We start from the raw sequence: 12,826 nt of genomic DNA, 5'->3' as shown, positions 1-12,826 counted from the left end.
ATATCTAGCTTGAGTAAATTGACCATATCCTGGTCTATAAAACTCAGAATGACCTAAAATTTTGCCCCGAGTGCAATAAGATATAGAGCTACAATTCTTATGAAGACACCAAAGCCCAAAAAATGGCCAAAACTAAGTCAAATAGCTTGCACAAGTTAGATACCAAAGCGCAGAACTAACAGTGACCTAAAATTGACCAAATTTGCACTAAAGGTGCAATATGTCCAGCTTTACTAAATTGACCATATCTTGGTCTAGACAACTCAGAATGACCTGAAAATTTTCCTTGAGTGCAATAAGACATAGAGCTACAATTCTTATGAAGACACCAAAGCCAAAAAATGGACAGAACCAAGTCAAATGGCTTGCACAAGTTTGGGTGCCAAAACTGCTAGAACTAAAAGTGACCTAAAACTTACCAAATTTTGCACTAAAGGTGCAATCTGTCCAGCTTTAGTAAATTGACTATATTTTGGTCCATATAACTCAAGAATACCTGAAATTTTGCCCCGAGTGCAATAAGACATAAAGCTACAATTCTTATGAAGACACCAAAGCCCAGAAATGGCCAGAACCAAGTCAAATAGCTTGCACAAGTTCGGATACCAAAACTACCACAAGTAAAAGTGATCTAAAATTGACCAAATTATGCACTAAAGGTGCAATCTGTCTAGCTTGAGTAAATTGACCATATCCTGGTCTATAAAACTCAGAATGACCTAAAATTTTGCCCCGAGTGCAATAAGACATAGAGCTACAATTCTTATGAAGGCACTAAAGCCCATAAATGGCCAGAACCGAGTCAAATGGCTTGCACAAGTTCGGGTACCAAAACTGCCAGAACTAAAAGTGACATAAAATTGACAAAATTTTGCAATAAAGGTGCAATCTGTACAGCCTTAGTAAATTGACCATATCCTGGCCTATAAAACTCAAAATAACCTAAAATTTTGCCCCGAGTGCAATAAGATATAGAGCTACAATTCTTATGAAGACACCAAAGCCTAAAAATGGCCAGAACCAAGTCAAATAGCTTGCACAAGTTCGGGTACCAAAACTGCCAGAACTAAAAGTGATCTAAAATTGACCAAATTATGCATTAAAGGTGCAATCTGTCTAGCTTGAGTAAATTGACCATATCCTGGTCTATAAAACTTAGAATGACCTAAAATTTTGCCCTGTGCGCAATAAGACATAGAACTACAATTATTATGAAGGCACTAACGCCCATAAATGGCCAGAACCAAGTCAAATAGCTTGCACAAGTTCGGGTACCAAAACTGCCAGAACCAAAAGTGACCTAAAATTGACCAAATTTTGCACTAAAGGTGCAATCTGTCAGACTTTAGTAAATTGACCATATCTTGGTCTATACAACTCGAAATACCTAAAAATTTGGCCCGGTGCAATAAGACATAGAGCTACAATTCTTATGAAGACACCATAGCCCAGAAATGGCCAGAACCAAGTCAAATAGCTTGCACAAGTTCGTGTACCAAAACTGCCACAAGTAAAAGTGATCTAAAATTGACCAAATTATGCACTAAAGGTGCAATTTGTCTAGCTTGAGTAAATTGACCATATCCTGGTCTATAAAACTCAGAATGACCTAAAATTTTGCCCTGAGTGCAATAAGACATAGAGCTACAATTCTTATGAAGGCACTAAAGCCCATAAATGGCCAGAACCAAGTCAAATTGCTTGCACAAGTTCGGGTACCAAAACTGCCAGAACTAAAAGTGATCTAAAATTGACCAAATTATGCACTAAAGGTGCAATCTGTCCAGCTTGAGTAAATTGACCATATATTGGTCTAATACAACTCAGAATGACTGAAATATTGGCCCGAGTGCAATAAGACATAGAGCTACAATTCTTATGAAGGCACTAAAGCCCATAAATGGCCAGAACCAAGTCAAATAGCTTGCATAAGTTCGGGTACCAAAACTGCCAGAACTAAAAGTGTTCTAAAATTGGCCAAATTATGCCCTAAAGGTGCAATCTATCTAGCTTGAGTAAATTGACCATATCCTGGTCTATAAAACTCAGAATGACCTAAAATTTTGCCCCGAGTGCAATAAGATATAGAGCTACAATTCTTATGAAGACACCAAAGCCCAAAAAATGGCCAAAACTAAGTCAAATAGCTTGCACAAGTTCCGATACCAAAACTGCCAGAACTAACAGTGACCTAAAATTGACCAAATTTGCACTAAAGGTGCAATATGTCCAGCTTTACTAAATTGACCATATCTTGGTCTAGACAACTCAGAATGACCTGAAAATTTTCCCTGAGTGCAATAAGACATAGAGCTAACACCAAAGCCAAAAAATGGACAGAACCAAGTCAAATGGCTTGCACAAGTTCGGGTGCCAAAACTGCTAGAACTAAAAGTGACCTAAAACTGACCAAATTTTGCACTAAAGGTGCAATCTGTCCAGCTTTAGTAAATTGACTATATTTTGGTCCATATAACTCAAGAATACCTGAAATTTTGCCCCGAGTGCAATAAGACATAAAGCTACAATTCTTATGAAGACACCAAAGCCCAGAAATGGCCAGAACCAAGTCAAATAGCTTGCACAAGTTCGGGTACCAAAACTACTACAAGTAAAAGTGATCTAAAATTGACCAAATTATGCACTAAAGGTGCAATCTGTCTAGCTTGAGTAAATTGACCATATCCTGGTCTATAAAACTCAGAATGACCTAAATTTTACCCCGAGTGCAATAAGACATAGAGCTACAATTCTTATGAAGGCACTAAAGCCCATAAATGGCCAGAACCGAGCCAAATGGCTTGCATAAGTTCGGGTACCAAAACTGCCAGAACTAAAAGTGACATAAAATTGATAAAATTTTGCAATAAAGGTGCAATCTGTACAGCCTTAGTAAATTGACCATATCCTGGCCTATAAAACTCAAAATAACCTAAAATTTTGCCCCGAGTGCAATAAGATATAGAGCTACAATTCTTTTGAAGACACCAAAGCCTAAAAATGGCCAGAACCAAGTCAAATAGCTTGCACAAGTACGGGTACCAAAACTGCCAGAACTAAAAGTGATCTAAAATTGACCAAATTATGCATTAAAGGTGCAATCTGTCTAGCTTGAGTAAATTGACCATATCCTGGTCTATAAAACTTAGAATGACCTAAAATTTTACCCTGTGCGCAATACGACATAGAGCTACAATTATTATGAAGGCACTAACGCCCATAAATGGCCAGAACCAAGTCAAATAGCTTGCACAAGTTCGGGTACCAAAACTGCCAGAACCAAAAGTGACCTAAAATTGACCAAATTTTGCACTAAAGGTGCAATCTGTACAGCTTTAGTAAATTGACCATATCTTGGTCTATACAACTCAGAAATACCTGAAAATTTGGCCCGACTGCAATAAGACATAGAGCTACAATTCTTATGAAGACACCATAGCCCAGAAATGGCCAGAACCAAGTCAAATAGCTTGCACAAGTTCGTGTACCAAAACTGCCACAAGTAAAAGTGATCTAAAATTGACCAAATTATGCACTAAAGGTCCAATCTGTCTAGCTTGAGTAAATTGACCATATCCTGGTCTATAAAACTCAGAATGACCTAAAATTTTGCCCCGAGTGCAATAAGACATAGAGCTACAATTCTTATGAAGGCACTAAAGCCCATAAATGGCCAGAACCAAGTCAAATTGCTTGCACAAGTTCGGGTACCAAAACTGCCAGAACTAAAAGTGATCTAAAATTGACCAAATTATGCACTAAAGGTGCAATCTGTCCAGCTTGAGTAAATTGACCATATCTTGATCTATACAACTCAGAATGACCTGAAATATTGGCCCGAGTGCAATAAGACATCAAGCTACAATTCTTATGAAGGCACTAAAGCCCATAAATGGCCAAAACCAAGTCAAATAGCTTGCATAAGTTCGGGTACCAAAACTGCCAGAACTAAAAGTGTTCTAAAATTGACCAAATTATGCCCTAAAGGTGCAATCTATCTAGCTTGAGTAAATTGACCATATCCTGGTCTATAAAACTCAGAATGACCTAAAATTTTGCCCCGAGTGCAATAAGATATAGAGCTACAATTCTTATGAAGACACCAAAGCCCAAAAAATGGCCAAAACTAAGTCAAATAGCTTGCAGAAGTTCCGATACCAAAACTGCCAGAACTAACAGTGACCTAAAATTGACCAAATTTGCACTAAAGGTGCAATATGTACAGCTTTACTAAATTGACCATATCTTGGTCTAGACAACTCAGAATGACCTGAAAATTTTCCCTGAGTGCAATAAGACATAGAGCTACAATTCTTATGAAGACACCAAAGCCAAAAAATGGACAGAACCAAGTCAAATGGCTTGCACAAGTTCGGGTGCCAAAACTGCTAGAACTAAAAGTGACCTAAAACTGACCAAATTTTGCACTAAAGGTGCAATCTGTCCAGCTTTAGTAAATTGACTATATTTTGGTCCATATAACTCAAGAATACCTGAAATTTTGCCCCGAGTGCAATAAGACATAAAGCTACAATTCTTATGAAGACACCAAAGCCCAGAAATGGCCAGAACCAAGTCAAATAGCTTGCACAAGTTCGGGTACCAAAACTACCACAAGTAAAAGTGATCTAAAATTGACCAAATTAAGCACTAAAGGTGCAATCTGTCTAGCTTGAGTAAATTGACCATATCCTGGTCTATAAAACTCAGAATGACCTAAAATTTTGCCCCGAGTGCAATAAGACATAGAGCCACAATTCTTATGAAGGCACTAAAGCCCATAAATGGCCAGAACCGAGTCAAATGGCTTGCACAAGTTCGGGTACCAAAACTGCCAGAACTAAAAGTGACATAAAATTGATAAAATTTTGCAATAAAGGTGCAATCTGTCTGACCTTAGTAAATTGACCATAAAGCGGCCTATAAAACTCAAAATAACCTAAAATTTTGCCCAGTGCAATAAGATATAGAGCTATAATTCTTATGAAGACACCAAAGCCTAAAAATGGCAGAACCAAGTCAAATAGCTTGCACAAGTTCGGGTACCAAAGCGCGAGAACTAAAAGTGATCTAAAATTGACCAAATTATGCATTAAAGGTGCAATCTGTCTAGCTTGAGTAAATTGACCATATCTGGTCTATAAAACTTAGAATGACCTAAAATTTTGCTCATGCGCAATAAGACATAGAGCTACAATTATTATGAAGGCACTAACGCCCATAAATGGCCAGAACCAAGTCAAATAGCTTGCACAAGTTCGGGTACCAAAACTACCACAAGTAAAAGTGATCTAAAATTGACCAAATTATGCACTAAAGGTGCAATCTGTCTAGCTTGAGTAAATTGACCATATCCTGGTCTATAAAACTTAGAATGACCTAAAATTTTGCCCTGTGCGCAATAAGACATAGAGCTACAATTATTATGAAGGCACTAACGCCCATAAATGGCCAGAACCAAGTCAAATAGCTTGCACAAGTTCGGGTACCAAAACTGCCAGAACTAAAAGTTACCTAAAATTGACCAAAATTTGCACTAAAGGTGCAATCTGTCTGACTTTAGTAAATTGACCATATCTTGGTCTATACAACTCGAAATACACGAAAATTTGGCCCATTGCAATAAGACATAGAGCTACAATTCTTATGAAGACACCATAGCCCAGAAATGGCCAGAACCAAGTCAAATAGCTTGCACAAGTTCGTGTACCAAAACTGCCACAAGTAAAAGTGATCTAAAATTGACCAAATTATGCACTAAAGGTGCAATCTGTCTAGCTTGAGTAAATTGACCATATCCTGGTCTATAAAACTCAGAATGACCTAAAATTTTGCCCCGAGTGCAATAAGACATAGGGCTACAATTCTTATGAAGGCACTAAAGCCCATAAATGGCCAGAACCAAGTCCAATTACTTGCACAAGTTCTGGTACCAAAACTGGCAGAACTAAAAGTGACCTAAAATTGACCAAATTTGTACTAAATGTGCAATATGTCCAGCTTTAGTAAATTGACCATATCTTGGTCTATACAACTCAGAATGACCTGAAATTTTGCCTCGAGTGCAATAAGACATAGAGCTACAATTCTTATGAAGACACTAAAGCCCAAAAATGGCCAGAACCAAGTCAAATAGCTTGCACAAGTTCGGGTACCAAAACTGCCAGAACTAAAAGTGATCTAAAATTGACCAAATTATGCACTAAAGGTGCAATCTGTCCAGCTAGAGTAAATTGACCATATCCTGGTCTATACAACTCAGAATGACCTGAAATATTGGCCCGAGTGCAATAAGACGTAGAGCTACAATTCTTATGAAGGCACTAAAGCCCATAAATGGCCAGAACCAAGTCAATTGCTTGCACAAGTTCTGGTACCAAAACTGGCAGAACTAAAAGTGACCTAAAATTGACCAAATTTGTACTAAATGTGCAATATGTCCAGCTTTAGAAAATTGACCATATCTTGGTCTATACAACTCAGAATGACCTGAAATTTTTCCCCGAGTGCAATAAGACATAGAGCTACAATTCTTATGAAGACACTAAAGCCTAAAAATGGCCAGAACCAAGTCAAATAGCTTGCACAAGTTCGGGTACCAAAACTGCCAGAACTAAAAGTGTTCTAAAATTGACCAAATTATGCCCTAGAGGTGCAATCTGTCTAGCTTGAGTAAATTGACCATATCCTGGTCTATAAAACTTAGAATGACCTAAAATTTTGCCCCGAGTGCAATAAGATATAGAGCTACAATTCTTATGAAGACACCAAAGCCCAAAAAATGGCCAAAACTAAGTCAAATAGCTTGCACAAGTTCCGATAACAAAACTGCCAGAACTAAAAGTGACCTAAAATTGACCAAATTTGCACTAAAGGTGCAATATGTCCAGCTTTACTAAATTGACCATATCTTGGTCTATACAACTCAGAATGACCTGAAAATTTTCCCTGAGTGCAATAAGACATAGAGCTACAATTCTTATGAAGACACGAAAGCCAAAAAATGGACAGAACCAAGTCAAATGGCTTGCACAAGTTCGGGTGCCAAAAGTGCTAGAACTAAAAGTGACCTAAAACTGACCAAATTTTGCACTAAAGGTGGGATCTGTCCAGCTTTAGTAAATTGACTATATCTTGGTCCATATAACTCAGGAATACCTAAAATTTTGCCCTGAGTGCAATAAGACATAAAGCTACAATTCTTATGAAGACACCAAAGCCCAGAAATGGCCAAAACCAAGTCAAATAGCTTGCACAAGTTCGGGTACCAAAACTACCACAAGTAAAAGTGATCTAAAATTGACCAAGTTATGCACTAAAGGTGCAATCTGTCTAGCTTGAGTAAATTGACCATATCCTGGTCTATAAAACTCAGAATGACCTAAAATTTTACCCCGAGTGCAATATGACATAGAGCTACAATTCTTATGAAGGCACTAAAGCCCATAAATGGCCAGAACCGAGTCAAATGGCTTGCACAAGTTCGGGTACCAAAATTATCAGAACTAAAAGTGACCTAAAATTGACCAAATTTTGCACTAAAGGTGCAATCTGTACAGCTTCAGTAAATTGACCATATCTTGGTCTATACAACTCAGAAATACCTGAAAATTTGGCCCGACTGCAATAAGACATAGAGCTACAATTCTTATGAAGACACTAAAGCCCAAAAATGGCCAGAACCAAGTCAAATAGCTTGCACAAGTTCGGGTGCCAAAACTGCCAGAACTAAAAGTGATCTAAAATTGACCAAATTATGCATTAAAGGTGCAATCTGTCTATCTTGAGTAAATTGACCATATTCTAGTTTATAAAACTCAGAATGACCTAAAATTTTGCCCTGTGTGCAATAAGACATAGAGCTACAATTATTATGAAGGCACTAAATCCCATAAATGGCCAGAACCAAGTCAAATAGCTTGCATAAGTTCGGGTACCAAAACTGCCAGAAATAAAAGTGACCTAAAATTGACCAAATTTGCACTAAATGTGCAATATGTCAAGCTTTAGTAAATTGACCATATCTTGGTCTATACAACTCAGAATGACCTGAAATTTTGCACCGAGTGCAATAAGACATAGAGCTACAATTCTTATGAAGACAGTAAAGCCCAAAAATGGAAAGTACCAAGTCATATAGCTTGCACAAGTTCGGGTACCAAAACTGCCAGAACTAAAAGTGTTCTAAAATTGACCAAATTATGCCCTAAAGGTGCAATCTGTTTAGCTTGAGTAAATTGACCATATCCTGGTCTATAAAACTCAGAATGACCTAAAATTTTGCACCGAGTGCAATAAGATATAGAGCTACAATTCTTATGAAGACACCAAAGCCCAAAAAATGGCCAAAACTAAGTCAAATAGATTGCACAAGTTCTGATACCAAAACTGCCAGAACTAAAAGTGACCTAAAATTGACCAAATTTGCACTAAAGGTGCAATATGTCCAGCTTTACTAAATTGACCATATCTTGGTCTATACAACTCAGAATGACCTGAAAATTTTCCCTGAGTGCAATAAGACATAGATCTACAATTCTTATGAAGACACGAAAGCCAAAAAATGGCCAGAACCGAGTCAAATGGCTTGCACAAGTTCGGGTACCAAAACTGCCAGAACTAAAAGTGACATAAAATTGATAAAATTTTGCAATAAAGGTGCAATCTGTACAGCCTTAGTAAATTGACCATAAACTGGCCTATAAAACTCAAAATAACCTAAAATTTTGCCCCGAGTGCAATAAGATATAGAGCTATAATTCTTATGAAGACACCAAAGCCTAAAAATGGCCAGAACCAATTCAAATAGCTTGCACATGTTCGGGTACCAAAACTGCCAGAACTAAAAGTGATCTAAAATTGACCAAATTATGCATTAAAGGTGCAATCTGTCTAGCTTGAGTAAATTGACCATATCCTGGTCTATAAAACTTAGAATGACCTAAAATTTAGCCCTGTGCGCAATAAGACATAGAGCTACAATTATTATGAAGGCACTAACGCCCATAAATGGCCAGAACCAAGTCAAATAGCTTGCACAAGTTCGGGTACCAAAACTACCACAAGTAAAAGTGATCTAAAATTGACCAAATTATGCACTAAAGGTGCAATCTGTCTAGCTTGAGTAAATTGACCATATCCTGGTCTATAAAACTCAGAATGACCAAAAATTTTGCCCCGAGTGCAATAAGACATAGAGCCACAATTCTTATGAAGGCACTAAAGCCCATAAATGGCCAGAACCGAGTCAAATGGCTTGCACAAGTTCGGGTACAAAAACTGCCAGAACTAAAAGTGACATAAAATTGATAAAATTTTGCAATAAAGGTGCAATCTGTGCAGCCTTAGTAAATTGACCATATCCTGGCCTATAAAACTCAAAATAACCTAAAATTTTGCCCCGAGTGCAATAAGATATAGAGCTACAATTCTTATGAAGACACCAAAGCCTAAAAATGGCCAGAACCAAGTCAAATAGCTTGCACAAGTTCGGGTACCAAAACTGCCAGAACTAAAAGTGATCTAAAATTGACCAAATTATGCATTAAAGGTGCAATCTGTCTAGCTTGAGTAAATTGACCATATCCTGGTCTATAAAACTTAGAATGACCTAAAATTTTGCTCTGTGCGCAATAAGACATAGAGCTACAATTATTATGAAGGCACTAACGCCCATAAATGGCCAGAACCAAGTCAAATAGCTTGCACAAGTTCGGGTACCAAAACTACCACAAGTAAAAGTGATCTAAAATTGACCAAATTATGCACTAAAGGTGCAATCTGTCTAGCTTGAGTAAATTGACCATATCCTGGTCTATAAAACTTAGAATGACCTAAAATTTTGCCCTGTGCGCAATAAGACATAGAGCTACAATTATTATGAAGGCACTAACGCCCATAAATGGCCAGAACCAAGTCAAATAGCTTGCACAAGTTCGGGTACCAAAACTGCCAGAACCAAAAGTGACCTAAAATTGACCAAATTTTGCACTAAAGGTGCAATCTGTACAGCTTTAGTAAATTGACCATATCTTGGTCTATACAACTCAGAAATACCTGAAAATTTGGCCCGACTGCAATAAGACATAGAGCTACAATTCTTATGAAGACACCATAGCCCAGAAATGGCCAGAACCAAGTCAAATAGCTTGCACAAGTTCATTGTGTATTCAAGTCTCAGGTGCCTTTTGAGGTCTTTGGGTGCTTTTTCAAGTCGTAGGTACCTTTTATGGGTGAAGATTGCCTAAGTGAGCCTCTTTTGGGCTTGTAATGGAGGTGAAAGCTAAGACTCTAGGCATATCCTTAGTCTTCATGGCTTTAGAGCCTTTACTTTGAGGTTTTGACCTTCAGTGGAGGCCTTTGTTTTGAACATGTTTAGCTTTTGATATTTGCAAAATAATTTTTGCACAATCATATTTGTGAAAATAATTCACTTATTCATATTGTAAATTCATCCTAGATTTCTCAATAAAAAATATGATATATCAAAAGTATATTGCTTCACACTTTAAATGAGACTTGAAAATACCATATCATGCTTGTGTTGAAGTATTTGTGTAAGCATAAATTTTTAAATTTTGTAATATTTAGGCATGCATATATAATATTGGATTAGAGATAAAATCTGAAGTTTAAATACTTCCATTACTGCCATTTTCTTTAGAAAATAATATTGGATCATATGAATTTAGTCCAATCAAACTTGTATAAGTGCACTTAAATTAATTCTAGAAATCAAATTTCTAGAATTGATATTGAACTAACACCTTTAAATGGTATGCTAGCTAAAATTAAATCACAGATTATTTGTTAAAAAGAATTAAATTTAACTTCAATAAAATAAAATTTGTAATTAATAATTCAGCTAAAAAGATAGTGCTTGGAAGGTAGAAGGGATTAACATAGAATCATGGATATATGCTCTAATGACACACTTGCAAATTTACTGAAAACAAGAGCTGTTTTAAGTTAGTAATTTGATGGCAATATTGTAATACTGCATAGGATGAGGCAATTTAAATATCAAATGAATGATGGCATAAACCAATATTTTATACAGCTCACAAGCCATTTCTATCACCAACAATGACATTTTAGTAATTAGGATTTAAACCCCACACTGACCATGTGATGGCTCTTTAGTTCTATTATCAAATGAAAAGTTATTTAACAATTATTAAGCACATGGTAGATTTGTAAACTTTAACAAATTGATGGCAGTCACATGCATGGTGTAATAATAAGTAAAACTTAGGTAATTTACTTAAGCAAGGATACAATGATAAATTAGAAATAAAGATAAAAATCTGAGGCAATTTTAATAATGAAAATCAAGATGCCCAACTCATTGCTTACACAAAACCACATTAATCATTTAACAATGGCACTATTGTAAATTCTTACTAAAATTGAGAGTAGACTTACATAGGCTGTCTTCTTTCTCAGGCCACTTTGCATGCAAATAATTTTCTGCATACAGCTCGTCCTGATCATGAGCTTTAGTTGTCGACCATAGACTGTCTTTCATGGCTGCTATAAAAAATTCGTAATTTTAACTTTTCCCAATTGCACCACATCATTTAAAAAATGATGCTTCCAGACAAAGGCAGAATTTATACGGCCATAATTGCGTAGCATGTGACAAATGACAATAGAGCCTAAGAAATCACAAAACAAGGGACACGAGCTTAAAGATTCAAACTTTGGGGAAGAGATTAATGATATAGTCTAGTCTAAAATCCGATCTATATTTAGGTCAGACTTGCTTGAGCCGACCCCAATCGATTGGTTCATTGGTGGGACTTGTGAAGTCAACTTTGATAATTTCTTGATCTAGTGGAGATCAGACACAATCTTTACACTATGGACAAGTTAGATCACTTTAAGATGGTTTTCAGGAGATCGACATTAACAGGTTGGAGTCGAACAGGCACAAGACAAGTGCCGTTGAGAACAGATAGCATGATCCTCGCTGGGGATCATGATAACAACACAACCGTATACGTCTACAGGAAAGCTTGGGATTGGCCAACAGATCTCGAGAATTACCTCTCTTACCACAATATAAATAGGCCTCCAGTGCCTATTCTGGTACATTTTTTGAGATATTGCAAATATATTATCTCGTTGCTGTCTCGATACTCTTACTGACTTAAGTGCAAGAGTGGCCACTGGACAGCTACTAGCCTCACTTTGTTCTTGATTTTAGGCAACTTGAAGGCCCATTATCAATCATTTGGTGACCCACATATTCACAACAACATTAATATACAAGTTTTTTTTTTTTTTTTCAAAGTCTTTATATAAATGCTTATGCTTTTTAAGTTAGTTAATTTCTGCCATATATATATAGAGTGCTAGGATGCTTTTTAGAGAGCTTTTGCATGAAGACTTATGCTTATGTATTATGCTGAATTTTCTGATTTTCTAATTTATTATATGCTTCTATTATTTAATCATGTGATGAATATAATATGCAAGCTATTTGACTTAGAAAAAAGGTTAATTAATCACCTGTTGCTTAAAGTTAGGCCTACTTAAATCGATTGAATTAAGCTTAATTTCCATCGTATTAGGAGGAGGATAGTAAACATCACCAGTCATAGTTTTTATTGTTTGATTAAAAAACGTAGTAGATTTATCTAAGCTAAAAAAAAAAAGGCATGGCAGGTTGAAATAGTTATGTAGTTTTAAGAAATTACCTTTGTAGTATACTTATTGAATGTGCCTCAATTTAGTTATTCCTTAATTGAAAATTTTGTGGCTTTTTGCTATTGGAGCAACCCTGAACAGGGAAAAAATTTAGTTAGAGAGGTCAACAAAGTTA

This window comes from Hevea brasiliensis, chromosome 11, assembly GCF_030052815.1.
Source record: "Hevea brasiliensis isolate MT/VB/25A 57/8 chromosome 11, ASM3005281v1, whole genome shotgun sequence".
Lineage (NCBI taxonomy): Eukaryota > Viridiplantae > Streptophyta > Magnoliopsida > Malpighiales > Euphorbiaceae > Hevea > Hevea brasiliensis.
The sequence above is the reverse complement of the archived record's forward strand: the minus strand, read 5'-3'. Positions refer to the sequence as shown.